Source organism: Pogonomyrmex barbatus, unplaced genomic scaffold (genome assembly GCF_055798465.1).
Source record: "Pogonomyrmex barbatus isolate J1 unplaced genomic scaffold, ASM5579846v1 scaffold16, whole genome shotgun sequence".
Classification (NCBI taxonomy): Eukaryota; Metazoa; Arthropoda; class Insecta; order Hymenoptera; family Formicidae; genus Pogonomyrmex; species Pogonomyrmex barbatus.
The window spans coordinates 6,153,540-6,167,953 of record NW_028297112.1 but is presented as its reverse complement, the minus strand read 5'-3'; the positions used below and the strand labels follow the sequence as shown (position 1 = coordinate 6,167,953).

At 35.3% G+C, this 14,414-nt stretch overlaps 1 protein-coding gene across 1 annotated transcript in view; it reads left to right on the top strand.

The window, feature by feature from the left end:
- The first annotated feature begins 844 nt into the window (after positions 1-844).
- The window catches only part of LOC105429404 (RAS oncogene family member Rab26), a 176,215-nt gene continuing 162,645 nt past the window's right edge, over positions 845-14,414 (top strand). The window contains exon 1 of the mRNA XM_089074082.1: positions 845-985. The gene's annotated coding sequence lies outside the window, so the exon portion shown is untranslated. The remainder of the gene's footprint in view (positions 986-14,414) is intronic.

Sequence of the window (14,414 nt, the reverse complement as noted above, 5' to 3'; positions counted from 1 at the left end):
GCATTGTCAGTCACAGCGCGCAACCGTCCTCGTTGCCGTCTTCTCCTCGAGCAGCGCGACACTCGGCATCGCCCGACTATTATTGCTTTTCCCGCGACACGATCGGTCGTGCGTGACAAGTCGTTTCACAGAGTGAGTTATTTCAATGGTGTGACGAAAGAAGCAGAGGCGGAGAGATGCACACAATGTTTTTTGAAAGGCCAGTAGTAGCGGCGAACACGAAAAACGAGATTGGCGTCGCGTTCGCGCGTCTCATCGAAAAAAAAGAGCCAAGCGGTGATATGATTTCAGTTTCGTACACGCGCACGTATGTACGTGTATTATACAGACACGCGATCTCTCTCTCTCTCTCTCTCTCTCTCTCTCTCTATCGCGTTTTCCTTTGTCGATTTTCGTATTGGAAGACGACGATGGTCCCGCTTGCACTCGAAATGCGCGGGCGCACGGATACTGGTATGAACTACCGGCGTGGCACGACACACGTTTTCCTTCTTCTCGTACTTTTCGTCGTGTCGTTCTCGTTGTGTTGTGTTGTGTTGTTGTCGCCGTCGTCCTCGTCGTCCTCGTCGTCACGTTTCGTTTCAGTTTGCTTGTCGCTGCTGCCGCCCGTCGTCCGTCGCTCGTAATCGTTGTGCTGTTCGGGCGAGATCGGTTGCTCACTCGTGCGTGACGTCAGTGACTCCCCCTCGCGCCGTAAACACCAAACATGGCCGTCGTATGGATATACGCTGGTCGAGTGCGTCCCAGGCTGAACGTGTAAATTGGCCGTAATACGGACTGCCGCGGGCCGCGGCTATGCGCAGGTAAAGCGCAATGGCTTTCGCGAGACCCACGACGTACGCACGTATGCTACGGTTCGCGAATATCCGTATACTGGAGCGATCGACTCACGGCGTCTATCGCACTCTACGGATCGAGGCCGACTAGAGACCAAGTCTGCCCAACACCCCTCGCAAGCCTAGTGGACTCGCCCGATCCGTTCGAGGTAAGGAGAGGAGAGGGGATGGAGAGGCAGAGAAAGAGCGCGGCCGGAGAAGGGAGAGGCTCTCAACGGTACGTGCGCGGCATGAGCATGAGAGAGAAGCCGAAGAAGGGGAGGGAGAAAGGAAAAGAACGAGAGCGATTGAGTTGACCGAGGATAGGGAGGGAGAGGAAGCAAGGAGCCGGGAGAGAAAGAATAAGCGCAATGGAGGTAGAAAAGAGAGACGGTGTGACCAACAGCACCGTCCTCGGAACAAGCAGTCTGCCTGGCTTGCCTGCTTGCTTGCTTGCTCTGCTTATTCGATAGCTAGTTTGCTTGCTCGCTCGCTTACTTGCCAGCCAAGCAGTCAGTCAGCCAGCTAGCGAACTAGCCAGCCACCCCAAGTTCCCTTCTAGGTACGTGTACGCGCGCGTTGATGCGAGGACAGTCGGTGCGACGTTGCCAAGTTTCATCAATAGCACCGCACCGTAAATGTCACTGTGGTGTATCGCTGCAACGATGTTCGCGCGAATTTGTCCATGACGGTAGCACGGCCAACAGAGTTCACGATTTTCCTTCTCCGGCAACGAGTTAAAATCGATCGATCGACGACAACAACGACGACGCCGCCGCCACCGCCGCCGCTACCACCACCATCACCACCATCACCACTATCACCACCACCACCACCACCACACACTCTTTCCCTTTCCGTTGAACGCGCGCGCGCGCGCGCGCGTTTCTATTCCTCTCTTCGGCGCGCAGTCTCGTCGCACCGAACGTACACTGTACGCGTATTCGCGCCTACAACATCCGGCAACGCCGCATCCTTCTGCGACGTCTGTCACACATACACGCGCACACACGTACATATACACACGCGCCACTCACACTCCCTATATTCAACACGCGCACATCGTGTTCAGCGGTTTGTATAAGGAGTTGCGTATCCCTGCGAGTGATTCAAAATTAACATTCGAAAATGAGCGAAAGCGAGCAGCGTTGTTGACAAGCTTCTCGAGAGTGATACACGCGTGTAACACATCGAACACTCGATTCAACACTTCTATCTTGTTACTGCTTCGTGAAGAGAGAGAGAGACGCGTACTACTTCAACGGATCCCAAAACGAGAGTGTTCTCTCCTGCGCTGACGGGTGCACAGGGAGAACGCGCGAAAACGGAACGGAGAATACCCGTCGTCCGAGTGCGAGCGAGATATCACGATCCGCGATTAGGCGGGGCGGAGGGGAATATAGGGAACCGTCTTCTCCGTCCTCGGCGTAAATAACGAGATAAAAAAACTCTCGGCGAGAGTACTCGATTGGCGGAACGCGCAAGGCGCCACGACGTCCCGAGCCCCACTCATCCCGCACGCCCAATCAGCGCATGGTACGGCCCACTCCGATTCCCCTTGACGTGTCGGAAAGGCGGGCATTCTCGACGAACCCATCGGTCGCATTCGGGTTCTCCCTTCCCCCTCTCTATCTACCCCTTCCCCAGGCCATCACGTTGTGTAAAATCTGGTATCTCTCTCAGTAAGAATTTATTCCTCTTTACGCTAAGAAGAGAGACAGAGACAAAAACGTCTCCCCTCTTTTCCTCTTTACCCTTCTCGCATCCTCCTCCTGCAAAAAAAAACTCCGAATAGTGGAGCACGGCTACCCATCGAGGGGTTTCTTCTTTCTTTCTTTCTTTCTCTCACTTTCTTCTCCTTGTGCCGAACAACTGTGTAAAGCCGCACGAGCGCGAAGCGTGTGTACCAACCACGAAGGGCGGGCACATAGACAAGGGACGTGGACGGGCGACGGAGGAGATATATATAGTCGTGCGCGTATATATGATGCGCGGAGGCGCGCATATGTATGTACACGCACACATGGATCGCATTGCGTCGCGCCGCGCTACATCGTCGTTGTCGTCGTCGTCACATTCCCTCTCCCCATGCACGGCCCCACGTTGGTGGTCGACCACTGTTGGTATTGAAATATCCTGGCTCTGGAGAGCCAAGTAGCCGCGTGCGACGATGCCGCTTCTTTGCACGCGATCACTACATCGCGCGCGCAATTCTCTCTCTCTCTCTCTCTCTCTCTCTCTCTCTCTCTCTCTCTCTTTCCGGTCATTCCCTTTCTCTCCCCCCTTCATCTTCCCTTCCTGTTTTTTCCATCGTCCATACATCTTTTTTCCTTGTTCTCTTAGTGCTCATATCTGTACAACTCCTGCGCCGCTGATCTCGCAGCCCTCTTTCTCCCCGACCCTTCTCACATAGCCACTCTCGCGTGTCTCCCCTTTTATACCGTCCGCGACGTATGTATCCCCCTTCAGGGTTCCGCAGTTTGCTCTTCCCCCCTGTTACTCCACTATCATCCCCTCTTCCCTCCATCTACTCGGGCGCTCCCTCCAGCATAAGACTCGCCTCCCTTTGGAGCGCAATCAATCGCTGTGCACGAAACGCCGCGCAACCCTGCGAGCGATATGCACCTATAGATTGAAAAGCGTCTGGCGACATATGCGTCTCGTATTTTCGACCGCTGTTATATTACGCGGGTGCACGAACGGGTGAACGCGTACCCTGCACCGAATTGCGTAACTCTGGGATATAGATGGCGTGTCATGAGTATAACTATATGCGATTGCCCCCCTCTGCCCCCTCTCCTTCCCTCCCTTTCTCTCTCTCTCTCTCTCTCTCTCTTTCTCTCTCTCTCTCTCTCCATTTTCCTCTTTCGCTTGGACCGGAGTGATGTTCCCCTTTGTTCTTCAACGATGTCGATGCCGTCACCGTCATGCTCGTGAATCGTGGCGTTAATCGCGACTTTTTTACTGCGTATGTCTCGTCTACTTCACCTCGCGTCTATTACGATGTTTCATTCTATCAAATTGATAAGAGAATGTTACAACAAAGATGAATCCGAAACATTCAAAGTTATATATATAAAGTTATATATTTAAAGTTGGATAATAATGAATTATGTCGGAAGTTATTAAATTTATATTGAATTTTTAATCGAATATAAACAAATCTTGCCTGAATAGATGATTCTCATGCGTGACATAATAAATGAAAATATATGATTATCACATGAAATATATTCTGTATAAGAAGAATTAGAAATATTAATAATTATTATGTAAAGAATATTCGACTCTTAAAATGTTTTGTAAATAGCGATGCAGACGATATTAAAATATTCGTTGTGTTCCACATTGTTTTGCTAATTATACGTAATTAACTGCTTCCATTTTCACAGTATGTTCAAGCGAATGTATCGTAATTGTTTCGCAATTCACGAAAGAAATTAAATCAATGTCATTATTTATATTAATTTGACAAACAGAAAAATCCATAAATTATAACACCAAACAAATTTACATTTAAATCATAAAAAAGAAATCACAAAATATGTTTTCCAGATTTTGTGACTTCGCTTCAGAGGATTCAATTAAATAAAGCTGTATTTTAAAAACGAGTATAAAAGATTTAAAAAAGGATTAAAACAAATACATAATAAAAAATTGATACGATTTATATTTTGAAATTATTCCGAATAACTAACAAAATTGCATCAATTTACCGTTTTTGAGCGAACAACATTTTTCGATAATTCGAAGCAATGAAATAAGGATGGAAAATAACGGTGTGATAAAAAGGCAACATCAATGTTGTCTGATAATGGGAATTAATTACTGTATCGATTTGAGTTCATTTCATAACTTATTCTATAACATATACCATCCGGCGACATGCTTGATGGTCTCTTCAATAACATATATTTATGTGTATATATATATATATATATGTATACATATATATATATATATATATATATATACATTTGTTTAATATTTTAATTCGGATTTTTTCACTTGTTAAAATAATGTCAATAACGATATAGCAATTTAACTTCTCTTGTGAATCACGAAGAATATACGCATCAGCTTGAATATGTTGCGAAAATGACGACCGTTAATCACATGTATTTTCCTAAAGATAATAAATACATAAGGCAAGATGTAGATTAGGCTACAGCATTATTTCTTACTGCGAAGAAATGTAAGAGTTTGTCATATTTTGTGTGCAAAAATTGAAATGATAAGCAATGTTATATGCATCAAGCTATACGGCGTTATTACATTGACACAAGAAATTTGTCCTCTCTCTATATTTTCGTATAATTAATTTGAGAAATTGTTTCTTAAAAAAAGAGGATTGAAAAATTTTCTTGTACAGGAAAAAGTATTAAAGTCCACAGAGTTATTATTGATTTTTATGCGACTTTATGGAAATTTTGTTCTCAAATATGATAAATTCGATAAATTTGTCGCAATTTAATCTAATACATTTGCAACTACGATTACTACTATTGTCAGATTACAGATTTCTTAAGGAAATTTATTGATTTTTATTACATTTCCCACTTCTTCTTTCCATAAGTTAAATTTATTTTGAATGTAGCTGAAACGAACGGATTTGAGGTACGACAAAAGAATGGAATGGATAAAAGAATGGAAAATGACAAAATAATCATCTTTGTACGAAATCAATGCTTGTGTTATTAGATTATTAAAAAATGCGTAGCGTAAACATGTAAATAAAAACTAAGACTACGTGGCTGAGAGCGAGAGGCCCTCTGACACGCTTCTGCCGCAAGCGATGTTGATGGCGCGCGCGTTGCCATGCCGGGAGCTTTTCGTGCATCGCTCTCTCCTGTCAAAAGTAGCTATTTAATATCTTGGAATCGGTGTGAGATATCGAGATGAGATCTTCACCGGACAATTCTTTACCATTTGTCATCCTTATTTATTTAATTGCGAATTTGATCGTGCTGATAGTTTTCACGTAAAACACATTCCGACATTTGCGCTTCGGCAACGGGACGCATGCGCTTTACGGAGAACCGACCAGTACGAGTTTTTACTAAATTTCATATAATTCCTAGCGAACAAGGGACGATTCGGAGATTCTGATATGCGTGTATTCGCGCTGCTTTGTTAAAGTATAACCGTTTGAATTGAAATTTTATTTCTACTTTTGACTTACAAAATTATAGATTTTAGAAGATTATAGATTGTAACTCAATTTATATTTAATTTATATGGGAATTGAACTTGTACTTTGCATTTGAAATAAGTAATAAAGAAATAATTTCCTATTTTGCGATTTAAAAGGCTACATTTAATACTTATTACTTCATGCTATATGGATTATCATTTTATTCAGGTTGTTTGATATTTTATCTATAAAAAAGTACAGTTATGAAATATTTCTTGATAACAAATTGATATGTAAATAATACATTATATATATATCGCACAATTTATTATGTATTGATACAAATCACAAATCACATAAAGCTGATGAGGCACGAAACCTGTTAATAGTTTTTTTCACAATGATAACAATTGAATTCAGAAAACAACTAGCGCATTATTTGACAGATTGTCAAAATAAAAATCTTGAATACCATGATTTATCTTTTATCTCAAAAACTACATTGTATTTTACCGATATTATAAAAAAGGATTATCAAGATACTCACAAAATTATTATAAAAACAATTACAAGAAATTCAACCTAAAAGTAATAATGAAACAATGTATTTATTGTAATTATTTGAAAAGGGTTTGAAGAGATCGAACGTCAAACAAAATTCTATCTTTTCGAATTAAAGATATATTCGAACAGTTCGAACTGTTAAAATTTAGATCAATATAACATACGCGTGAAATTGAAAAATAGGAAAGATAGTAAAAAAATTTTGTATTTTCAGCATATATTATATTTTCAATATTTTTTAGCGAACTGTTCGAACTTCGAAATACAGTAAATTGATATTACAAACTGATTACTACTCAAGCACTTGAATCCGATATTTGTTTTTTTTTTATTTTTTATTTCGAACTATTCGAACATAGTATTTTTGAAAAAATTCAAATGATATGTTGAAAAAATTTATACAATATGTTTGTCTGAGTTCTAATTGTAAGGACAACAAACCTGGCTTGTTTGTCCTACTTTAACTCAAAATCTGTTCTTACAATTCTATATAATTTTAATTATTAAATATTTGAAGTATTTAAAGTTATTTATTATATTTTTTTATATTTATTTATATATATTTATTTATTATATTTTGTACATTAAGTTATTTTCTTAGTAATCCTTGTAGTCTTTCAACTGATGATAAGACACTTCATTCAACAAGTATGCCACATGAGACATCGATTGATCATGCAATATAAGTCACAAAATTACTGCACTGCAGCACGTTTTCAACGTAAAATGCTCGCTATAGGCAAGATAATTTGTAGTTCGCACACAATTTGAATCTTTATTATAAATGTACTAGAAACGGAATAACAATTCATTTTTATTTCGATATCGGATTTTTACATATTTTGACACACATTCCACAGTATTCCGCGTTGCTATACATATACAGCACCTGTATGACGATTAGAAACGAATGATTTTTCATGATTTATATATATAAAACATCCATACACAGCGAATCCATACGAATCCATAATGTATATATACGGCTACATATCTGTAGTGAAAGTTTGATTATTTTAAGTAAGAAATGAGTGTAAAATTTTTAGTTGAGATAAAAAATTGAGGAGAAAAACTTCGGTTCGGGTTTTCATTCGCGCATTCGTCGAAAAAATATCGAAATATCAAAGAGTAATGCATGTACGCAGAGGGTTTTAATTAAAAAAATAATTAGAAAAATGAATAGCGCTTATAAGACAATTCTAAGTGCATCTTGGTTTATGCGATACGATATAATCTTTTCCAATCTCTCCGTACAAAAATTTTTCAACTACCTTCTCGTTTCGAAGATTTTCGCCAAAACTGTTTATGTGAAAAAAAACAAGGACCAATTTGGCAATGAATTTTTTAAAATTCTACTACATCCTAAAGACTGATTTTAAGATATTTATTATGAACATTCATTGATGTCTCCTGTACTTAAGTTAAATATATAAAGTTTGAATGAACAATGATTTTAATATTAAAATTTAAATTTCCATTGAGAAAGTACCAATCATATGCTAAGCGACTTCTCGACGTAACGAAGCACACAGTGAGTGATTATTTGTTTGCCAGACTGTACCAGTACCAGCTACACGAGCTGCTCGAAGAGAAATAAACGAAACTCACCGACAGCTATACCTTCAACCGCTTCAATCTATGCTTTTCCAACGAATTATCGATTTATCGTCAGATCTTTCTCACTCTTACGCGAACCCGTGCTTTCATGTCGGTTGAGAGATGTGTGCCAGATCTTCTATGCAGTCGCAAAACTTTCATCGTTTACAATGCACGCGTTGCGAAATTTTATACACACCTTGCATGCGGCGCGGGACGTAAACGTAAAAAAGAAAAAAAGTAAAAATACCCCTGATAAAGATAATCGAGCGATCCGTATTGAATTTTGCTATGTGCTCAAAGGATAAGACAAGAAAATTATCTTCTTTTAAATATCCATTATTTGTTATTATTTTACCGTAGTAGTTACAATCATTCTTATAGACAGCCTAATTTTTTTATGCAAAATAATATTATATAGAAACGTATGTGTAAAATAATTGAATCGATTCTTATTACGAGGAATTTGGTCACTCCTTCCTTGCATTTGAATAATTATTATAATCATTTTTATTGAAAATGTTTTGTGAATCTCATCTATTAATTACTAAGCAAACTTTAGTATTTTCTTAATTGACTTACGATAATTTGTGCATATATTTTTACACACGATGAAATTATCAATTATCGAATTGTACTCTCTCAAAAAGAATTTCTAGTAATGAGACAAAAATTATTCTTAATGCATTTAATCTTATCGTTATCTCATGCAATATAAAACTAAAATCATTTTAAGATTAAATTAACAATCTCTGTTCTTCTGCCTCGAATTAAATGATTGACATTTTGTTTTGAATTAAGAATAATACGTACAAATTTAAGCTTGTTTCTTGTGTCTTGTATAGAATAAATCATCGCCTGATATAATGCCCGATACTAGCGCCAGTATTTGGTACAAGATTGTGCTACTGTTTAACGACGATACGCGACAATACGCAATTGTGATTAGTGGTTGTAACGTGTTCGTGCCTGTGCTTATGAATTAAAAATTTCTAAGTATAGAAAAAGTTTTTGAAAGAAATGGAGATGTCGCATCTTGTATCTCATTTTTCAAGTAAGTATATATATTATAAGAAATTTAAGACGGTAATGAGTTAATTAGGTATTAGTAAAGAGATAAAAAACATAATCAATTGTCAGGAAAAACTCGTATGGTAGTAAGAGTTATGCAGAGTATATCTATTCAGTTATAGCCAATTGTTATATTTAAAATGCTTATTAATTTCAAAAAGTTAATATTTTTATTTATTCAACAATGTATAATATCTGTAAAAGTATTAACTTTTTTTAAAAATAGTAATCGTGGAAGCCTTAAAAGCATGCTTATTAATTTTATCTTCTATTTTTTTATCTATTTCTGCTTATTTTAGTTTTATCAGTATTATGAAATTGATTTCTATAGTCTTACTTGTATAAATTTTACTTATTGAAAAGTAACTTAAAACTTAAACTTTGTTTTTTCTTCTGCAGACAGTGGTGTGGATATTGAAATGTTTTTAAAATTTAATTGCAAGTCAAATTTTTATCCAGAAATAACAATGTATGCTTTTTACTTAAAAAAACTTGACACTGTAAATTTTTATGCTCATTTCCATGCTTATCAAATTATTTTCACTGAACAATGGCATTATTTGAAATTTCAAGATTTAACTGTTTATACAGCAATCAACATCAGAACTATAGCTAATGGTCTACGATTAGTTAAGTTCCGATTTACATTATAAACTTTCTAAAAAATATGTATATTATAGTTCTTTTATATTTTAGTATTTTTGTTATAAAATTTTTATTATATAAATATAATTAAAAACAACTAAACAACACATTTAGTGTTTTTTTTTGCTCTTTCAATCAACCTTTCCTTTATTCCATCATAAAAAGAAATCTTGACTCAAGAATAATGTAAACTTTCTGATATTTTAAAAATTCTTTTTACAAAAACAAAATTAGATTTTTTTCAGATGTTTATGTTGTTAAATCAAGAATATTATGATAAGATTGCAACAAATTTTTATTATAAAATCTATCTCTTTCTGAGAAAGTTAATAGGATAGCACCAAGATCATTTTATTCTAGATTTAAAAATATTAAGATAAATTAAAATATTCTGTTCTTTATAATAAATATGATTAGCCCTATCGATTCTATTTTATGTTAGTTCGAAGAATAATAGAGAAGAATAAGCATTAAATCCAGAAATCTTTTCTGTGGGTGTATGGAAAAAATGAATAATTAAAGAAGTTTGTCCTATGTATGGAAAAGACAGTGTTTTCGTAATTAAAGTTTATTTTCTCGCTTCTTAATTGACAATTGACTAATCTAGAGTTTAGACAGAAGATTGGAATGAAATAAGATATTCATTTAATTAAACAATTAAATGAAATTGTTTAAATGATTCGAAGTAGAATGGAAGTAAATTCCAATTCGGACAACTCGAATTAAACTAATGGAAAACTTGAGCGGAAATATAAAATATATTTATACGAATACATTATAGTATTCATAATCTATTATCGGAATATTTTTATTTACTTGAATATTATATATCTTAATCTACAAAAGTAGTCTCAAATCAAAAAAGGTTTGATTTAAGATTTGATCGAAGAATTTGGGTTGTCTGACTGATCGAAAATAATTATTAATCAATTAAAACTTCAACGGGAGATTGAGATTAGCTTCAGCATCTAACAAACAGGAACAATTAGTTTTGTATTAAATTTTTATATTTTAAAGAGTACAAATGAAACAAGTAATGGTGTAAATATAATTAAATTTTTATTTACAGAGTATAATAAGAACAATTAATTTTTGCATTGCAATGAAATTTTACATAAATAATCTTGAACACTTAAAGTACTTAAAAATAGAAATTTTTATTATTATTTCTTAATTATTTATTCTTAATTATACATTCTATTCTATTCTTAATTATACATTTTCATTAGGGTATACTTGTACTTATGTACTTATGTATTTAAATAATTTTTGATCCAGGTTTTAAACCACCTTTAATTTAAACTTTTTGTTTTATTTTTAAATGCGATTTAGAATAATCTCAGTAAGTTTTTCATTGTAAATATAAAAATTGTAAAAATAAATGTAATTCATTCTTAAAGTTTTACATTAGTATTGATATGGACAATTATGATATTGATGAAACTATGACTATACTCATCAAATAATGACGATATGAATATAGTATCAAAAGTAAGCGAGAAAGAGAGAAATACAACTTTTAGCGACGACTCCGAATACGACGCGGAAGATATCATATAATATCATATAATAAATGCATCCTATAATAAATCGTGAGGATCAATGATGCAATTATAATCGGATGAGACTGCCAGTCTTGAGAATACCAGTCGATACATTGCTGCGCTATATTATATACACATACATACATACATATTTGAGATATTCCTCTGTAGATGCAAGATATTTCCCTATCCGCGGATCTCTCTGGGCATGACATGGAGCATTAGCATGCGACTTCGACATGGCACATGTATTCACCGCTCGCTTATCGTTCCTGCCTTTAGGCACTCCGAGAAAGAACCACATGCATCGAACGAATGTCGATACTCCGTATTCCTTTGCTCTTTCTCTTTTTTCCCTTTCTCACTTCTTTTCTTTATTCCGAGCGTTTCCGAACGGAAATTTGTCGCTCTTCGGACAGACTTTTTTTTTGTTTCTTTAAGAAGTAAAACTATATGTGAGAAATTAAGAGAATACTCTGGTATCAGATGGATGAGAATTAAATAAAGCGCACATTATACAAGATTGAAGGACATAATCGATACATTGCAAGTCATAGTACATAAAAGGTTGAATTTTAAAATTATACATGTCATATATCAAAATATTGACAAAAACGTACAAATTTTTTCGTTGTTCTTCTTTTGAAGTTCGTATTTCTTTTGAATATCTCTGCGTAAAACAGTACACAATTTTTTGAACACAGTTTGTTAAAAATTATTTCATTTTTAAATTTGCTTTGATTTTTCATAGAGAAATAGCATATTTCTGCATTAATACAAGAAGTAAATAGTACATTTAAGACTATAATGTTGGCTCAATATTGAATGAGATTTTTAAGTTAATAATTAAATGATTGACTATAAAAAATAATTTTGTTGGAATCTAAAAATATGGCCAAATCTGAAAATAACAGATCTGAAAATAATGATATTGGATCAGTAAAATATTTACGTAGAACGTACAAATTGATTGCTAGAGTATTAAAATTTTTTATCATCATGTTTTAAGCATTTCACTTAATTCAATTATTTTGACAGCTCAACAAAATTATTTTCAGATTTATATTTGGCCAAATTTTTAGATACTTTAGCAAAATCATTCTTTTCGTATAGAATATAAATAAATTTTTGCAATATTATCATCATGTTTAAGCATTCTAATAATAATTTTAATTAAGTGTAACAAAATTATTCCTTGATCTGTCTCTGACTCAATTTTTAGATACTTAAAAAACCGTCTTCTCCACTTTTTATGTATCACACATGCGCCTAATAGAAAGCTAAGTTAGGGCCAGAAGATGACTGAATACAATATATATATATATATATATATATATAGAATATTCTCAAGAATTCTCAAGATCCGTACAATTTTCAATAGGATAGTCAGAAATATGACAAATGTGTTACACTGGCAGCTAACTTCTTAAATTATTCTAGAGCAGGTAATTGCAGGAATAGATCCTTACGACTTCCTTTTTGCAAGAAAGATTTTTCATCTTTCAAAGGTCAATTACTTCCATTTCAATCAATCAACACACAAATTTAAATATCAAATATTCTGTAATATCAAATATTCTGAATAGAAACTTTTATTTTGCGATTCAGAACAAAAAGAAATTTTCCGAACTGCCTTACAGTGATGATTATTCACACTTTGATTATAATTTATTATTATGAGTATCTTTCATGAAGCTTTCAAACTACTACCGTTTTATACGATAATTTTGAAAGATAAATTCTTCCGAGATATGACTCGCATGATCTTTCTTATTTCGTCATATGCGTGCCACTTGTGTGTCATTGCCTGTGTCAATTTATTGACAATTGAGGATTGAGAGTTGCAAACTGAAGATTAAAATTCGACCAGGCAAAATCAAAAGAAAGAAAGAATTAAAATTAAAGTTATTTCATTATATTAGTTAATTAGAATTCTTCACTTTTTTCGTAATCTTTAATCTCCAATTTATATAGTCTAAATGAATTCAGAGACGGTAAGATCTGATACATTGGCATCGCGTCCTTCGGATACAATGTTGATGCAAATATGGCGCGTATGCGCGTTCGTCACGTATATACTCATACGTACATACTCATATGATGTATGCGCGCGCGCGCGCGCGCACGCTATGTAATGCGGTGTAATGCGGCCGCCCGCGGCTCCGCGTCGACGCGTTATCGCGGCCCGTCTTATCGCGCGGACTCAACTCGCGGCGTTTAAGTACCTTTGCTTTGCTGCAATGCAACGAACACAACGATTCTTGTACAGTCTGCTTGGAATTCTAAAAAAGGAAAAATTTCACGAGACTTTAACGAGCTATTCTCGGGAAAGCTTAGGCCGTCTATATTAATGACAATCTCTGTTTTCCTCACAGTTAAAAAAGTCGATAAATTTGTCATACGAAGTGGGAAACACTTTATGTTCTTCGAATTAAAAGTTCATCTGTAGATTCTGTAGATATGTGCATTTGACAAAATTATGAATCGCATGATTGTGAATCTTTCTTTCGAAGAATCTGAATGTGATGATATATCGTATTGTGATTTCAACAATATATCACGGATATAATTTTGAATTTTACGCGATTTTATACCGCAAATGTCATTTTAAATTACATATAATTTAAAATTTTTGCGCATGAATGAAGAAGAATAACAAATTTCAAATAGATTAGTTAAATCATGCCTAATAATGCTAAAAATACACATTTAATAACATGCGTTATTTCTATATCGAAGCTATACGTGCATTCATAGCATATATATAAATAATTTTTGTTGACAATAAAGTTTATGATGGTAGTTTTGCAAATAAAGAGATATTTGACTAAAATAACATCTGATATGTGGCTTTAGGACACTTGTGAAAATAGGCGGCTGCTATCCTTTCTCTTCCTGATAGTCAATAAATAGTTGTAAAAGGCATGTGAAATGAAGCTTGTTCAGGCAGGAAACACACGATTTGACAGCTGTTGAAAGAAGTGGAAAAAATGCTTTCACATATAATGCAATTTCCAATGTCCAACGATAATTTTAGCTGCCGCC